This window comes from Coffea arabica, chromosome 8c (assembly GCF_036785885.1).
Source record: "Coffea arabica cultivar ET-39 chromosome 8c, Coffea Arabica ET-39 HiFi, whole genome shotgun sequence".
In the NCBI taxonomy this organism is placed as follows: Eukaryota; Viridiplantae; Streptophyta; class Magnoliopsida; order Gentianales; family Rubiaceae; genus Coffea; species Coffea arabica.
The window spans coordinates 3697335-3703334 of record NC_092325.1 but is presented as its reverse complement, the minus strand read 5'-3'; positions in this window follow the sequence as shown (position 1 = coordinate 3703334).

The window sequence follows — 6000 nt, the reverse complement described above, 5'->3', positions numbered from 1 at the left end:
CCCGTGATGATTGATAAGCACGGCTACATATAAATCTTCTTCCTCCCATTCTTGCTTACCCTTTTTCAGCTCAGGCAACAGTAGTAGTGTTTCAAGAATTTTCAATGCTTCATTCATTAGTCATCGGACAGTTTCTCAACCCAAGAAAACGTGTAGAAAAGAAACTCGTAGAATTCGGGTGTGGACAAAGACTCCTGCATGGCAGACACGAACAGAAATAGAAACAGTAAAATCTTCACCAACCCAAAAGACTTTCAGGAAAAAGTTTTATACGATTAGTGTCGATTTCTCATGCCAAAAATCATTGAGTTTGAATCAGTCAAGCCCACAAAAATATTTTAGTTAATCTGGCTTACCAAATCTAATGTAGGAAAGCTTAGTAAACTGCTAATCGTTGAAAGTATACATTATATCTATCATGGGACTATATACATACGACCATTGACCATCTATGCTGTTGAGTATATGACCACAACTCTTATGTGTCTATGGCCCCAATGGTTTCGCTTTAGACTATCAATGTTTGGGCACCTTTCTTCTTAGTTCACATGCATGTATGTATCAAAATGTGGCAAGAGGAATGTGTAGCATGCCTCCAAGATTTTCTCTTTTGGGAGATGGAGCAAAAATGTTGTTTGAAATTCTTGCAATGGTGGTGGCAATGGGGTTTATGTGTTGGATTGTTGAATAAAATGTCACAATCCAAGCCAAACAAAATGTTCTTGTATCATTCTCATATATCATCAGAAGTTAAGAGTTGGCGACAAAGATATGTGCATGAAGAAGGGTTTACAAAGACACGAAGCTTCGTGTCCCTTTACAGATGAAAAGAACCATTGTCGTAGGGGAAAAAGACATGAGTGAATTATTCCAAAAATTTTTACGACAATTTGGACACAAGTTGTTTTCTTGTATTCAAGTACAGTTTAGTTTGATCTTTGTCCTTGCTAATTTAAACAACATGAATTCTTGTACATTGCATGTAACTATACACGTAGGTAGAAGTTTGTACAAGTCTATGTTCTTGCCATGTTATTGATCCCTAAGAATCAGTCTAATTCAAGAAATTCGACACTGAAACCCTTTCCTTTTTCTCTTCTCCGTTTTAAAGCCAAAAATAAAATCCAAATTCTTTTTCTTTTTTTTTTTTTGTGTAAAAGTGGGAAAATTCTAGTATGGGGTCTCCAAGCATAAAATTTGATGCAATATAAGTTCGATTAAGACAGGAAAAGTACGATCAAATTCTATTCTTGTGCAGAAATATGTGCTGATTGTCGAAACCAATAGTACTTGCTCAATTGCATGGAACTGGTGAAGAAATGGACGGAAGTGGGTCATGGTATTTGGATCCCCACCTTAAAATTAAATTCCTACAATCTTGATTCCCGGAAAGCCATTAGATTGTTAATTACTCCACATACAAAGTACAACGAATGTGTATTTATGGACATGGGAAGTTCCACGTCGTGGATTCTTTAGGAAAAGTGGTTATGACTAACTTTTCCACTTTAATTCTGCTGGGACATGAAAAAAAAAAAGCCGTATCAGGTGTGAATTAATTCCTCTTTTTGGCTACAAGGTGTGAATCGTACCATAATTTCAGAGCTAATTACTACATGCTGCCCCATAGCAAAAAGTAACCAATTACTCTACGATTTAAAAGTAGAAATTCTTTCTAAAGTTTCTATGTGATTGTTTCCTGAGAGCTTTGGCTCTTGTCTATAAATAATACTAAAAAAATTGAGTACTCGGGACATTTATGTTGTTGGCTGATAGACAAGAACTCAATATGTGTCCCCAATGAAAAGTTTTTAATTGATAAACTATTCACTTAATATAATATATATTTAAATGTATCAGATTTAGTACTGAACAATTCAGTAACATAACTTAACGGATTCCGGTTTTAATTTTATCAAAAACACCCTTAATATGATATGATGATGTAATCCTAAGTGCACCTTTGTTTTCTTGTCGTCTGTGCCTTTAATGCCCTTTTAAAAAAACAATTATATTTGTGGATTTTATTCCTATTTCTACCCAATGTCTTTTAGTTGCTGAATGATTGTGGGATGTACTTAAATAAGCAAAATAATCAATAAGAATCAGGGATTAGGAGATTCCATGGCACAAAGCATGCTTGTCTTCTCTTCACCTGTAACTCACGACTACCCTGCAATTGGTGGACAAGAAAGCCATGAATTCAAGCTGACGTGCATCACATTAGGCAGCATCCTAGCGGAAGTAAGCAAAATAATATACTCCATGTATAGGTAGGTGTGTTGGTATAAATTCATCTAAGCCTAAAAAAAAAAATTGATTGGTTTCTCTGGACACAAGTTCTAGAACTAGTGAATTCTTGTTGCTACGTTATTGGTAACCTTCTCCAAGAAGAAATGGTCAACTTATATACAGGCGACAGGCAGCATTGTGCTCATCAACTTCTTGATAAATGCTCTCATATGATAAGATTCTAAAGTTCCTATAATGCTCTGCTTGTCCTTTTATGATTCATGGATGCAAGCATCATCACCCTCCTCAGATAGTAGATTATATATGGCAACACATATTTTTTGTTGGGACTCTTATTGCCCTCCAGATGCTAGTTAGTCCCTTTTAGTCATGCTCCTTGATTCTTGCCCTGTGATGCGAATCTGATATTTGGAATGCAAAATTACTTTTTTTTTTTTTTTTATAGTTGGTGCCTTGGTGGCGAGATTTTTAAGGGCTCTGATTGTATTCTATTTTTTAAAATTGTTTTGGGTTCCTTTTGGTTCGGGGCGCACGTAAAATATAAACAGAATACTAGTGAAGACAAGAGTTTGTTAGATTAGAGAGATGACGAAAGCATAAACAACATTGCCGAAGAAGTTTTGGATTCTAATCCTCCTTCCGTTCTCTTTCCACTCTGTTAGAAAAACAAATTTCTTTTTTTTTTCTAAAAAGTGCAGAAGGAACAAGTGCATTTAGGTGATTGTACTATAGAACCAAAACCATAGGGCATCCATTGATCACTTTGAGTTTGTGGGAAGCAAAGTCCAAGAAAACTCCATATGCATGTTTGTTCATATTGTAACGAAAAAGAGTAAAGTCCAGCTTGATTCTTGATTACTAAAAGGAGTCCAACTCATTCTCCACAATTTCCAAGTATGGAATAATCAAAAAATACTGTACAAATGGGACCCAAATAAGAGTTCAGAAACCCATGTCTAAATCTCTAATAGTAATACCCCCACTATTTTAGGTTTATCTAGTCCTAAAATACAAGATATTATTGATATTATATATATATATATATATATATATATATATATATATATAGATGGTCTTTTTATCAAAAGGACACTATTTTGATGGTCTATATATATATTTAGACAAACTAGAGAAGAGCCAGTAAGTGCATTAACAAATCCAGTAAATCTAAGAATAATAACACAACAAAGTATAAATCAAATCAGAAGACAATATACATATATGCATATAGGGTTAATAGTTATAGGAATAAAGGGTTTAACAAGAAAAGGATTAGAAAAAAAGGTACTATTAGCAATATTAGATATATATATATATATATATATATATATATATATATATATATATATATATATATATATATATATATATATATATAGATGGTCTTTTTATCAAAAGGACACTGTTTTGATGGTCTATATATATATATATATAGATGGTCTTTTTATCAAAAGGATGAGGTTGAATGATTGGACAAAGATTTATCTTTATCCCTCGGTAAGATAGGACTTTTAAGACCTGGTCGCAAGCATTGGCCAATTAGTAGTAGTATTCTGGAAAGAAAGAAAGAAAGAAAGAAAGAAAGAAAGAAAGTGATATTCATGGGATAGAGGCAAAGAATGAAGACCATGACTTCAACACAGAAACAGCATCTTTCATGCTTTGAAATGGTCCAAATTTGGAAACTTCATATTGGATTCTACACATTTAGATGATCTAATGAATCTACCACTATTTTTACCCCTCATATTCCCTCCCTTCCCATTGGCCTTCGCCCATTGGCCATTGATTGGTCGGAGACGGCTTTTCTTTGGTTCGTATGTGGAGGCGTCCCTTTTTCTTTCTAGTACCTTTCCTTCGAGTCTTTGAATTTTCTTCCTTAAATCCCAAATCTTGAAGATACTTCTCAAAGTCATCTACGTATCCTTCTTGTTTTCACTACTGTTTCTCAGGTGGACTTGGCTCACCGAATCCAAACCATTTCTGGGGAAAATAAATGCCGCAGATTCACGCGTTTCCGCGGCCGCTATATTAATAATAATCATCATCATCATCACAATAATTTTGACTAGGGTTTTCTTTTTTGTTTTCTTTCTTGTGCTTTTTGAAAACTTTTGACCAATTCTTTTCGTGTTTTTTTTTTCACGGTAATTTTTAGTTTGGCGCGTAAGATTATATAACCAATGACATGTTGCATGTGCTATATATACATACATACTACTAAATTGCAGCATTATCGATGTCCTAATTTAGATGTTAAAGATGTTGGTTTAATCCCTTCTTTTTTAAAAAAAAAAAAAATTTGGAATTATTTCTTTTTGCTTTTGAGCCAAAGAATCATTTCAATTAGAGAGAGCTCTCTCTAATATGTTATATTTTTTTTTTGGGCCGAATCAACACGAAAGAAATTATGTAACTGACCCCTAAAAAATATTACGCGTATGTGATTAGTTTGGAATTATTTCTTAATAATAATAATAGTTTTTTTTGCTTTTACTAACTCTTGATATTGACGCTCATGTTATTAATTTCGAACGTTCCATTCTATTGGAGACAAAAAAAAAAAAAAAAGAGACAGTTTGAAAGTACAAGACCACGCTTCTTTATTTATAAAATTCAAACAAATTATAGAGAATTGAAGCCTTCTAGAATTGTAAATCAGCTCTAGTTTCTATCTTCTGGAATTAGCTTTGCAGAAAACCAAGTTGCAAGTCCCGCTTTCTAGAATTTAATGAACAAATTATTGAGAATTTGGGCTTTCTAGAATTGTAAACTCTTCTGGAATTGGCTTTGTATTAGACCATGTTGCAAGTGTTTTTTTTTTTAAAAAATCATAGGAGTGCAAGGTACAGAGTATAAAGTTACAATTGAAACTCACAATGATATAAGAAGATAAGTAAAAAAGGAGTACATCTAATCAACACTACAAGTAACTACCAGCTCTAGGGCTGGTCGCCACCACCAAACCAAGCCCTTAAGGCTTTGGTACCAAAATGCCACTCTTGTGGCTCTACTTCAAATTCAGACGGGTGCGTACCCGTCTGTTCCAGTGATGGTTCTGTCCCTATCGATTTTCTGTAGGTTCAGTTGGGCATTCTCCTAGTTAAAGTAAGAGTAGGAGTAGGGATGACAATTGACAAAAAAAAAAAAAAAAATTTCAACACTACAAGTAACCCACAATGATTGCAAGCCCCAATTGAACAGTCTAACTAAGACAGTTTGAATTGCTACTTTCTGGAGTTTTTTTTTCGTTGAAAAAAAATGTAATATAGCGAGCGGTTTTATATATATGAAATTAAAAAAGTAATTGAAAAATGTGCTTACGGAAAGAAACATAATAATTTTTTTTGCTAAAAAAAAAAAAACAATCCAAGCAAGATGTAAACTTACTTAGAAACTAACAATTACAAAGCCAAAATAAACAGGTAATAAAAAAGTGGTAGAAGGGATTAATTTAAGGCGATAACCCAAAACAAAGGTCTTAATTATGAGATTATATCTGATTTTCTTGGTTAATTATACAATTTTTTGTTTTTACAGGTATGATCCAGCAAAAAGTCACGTGGATTGAGAACAAAAAATTTAATTGGTTAGTAGATGGAGTACTGTCTATTAGTAATTAATGGTGACACCATCCCAAAAGTTAGCAATCTTTCTTTATTAGCTGCTAATGGACTCAAACTTTCATGGTATCAACATAGCCTTCGGCAGCTGCACACAGGGAAAAGTTTGGCCCTAGAAGCAAAA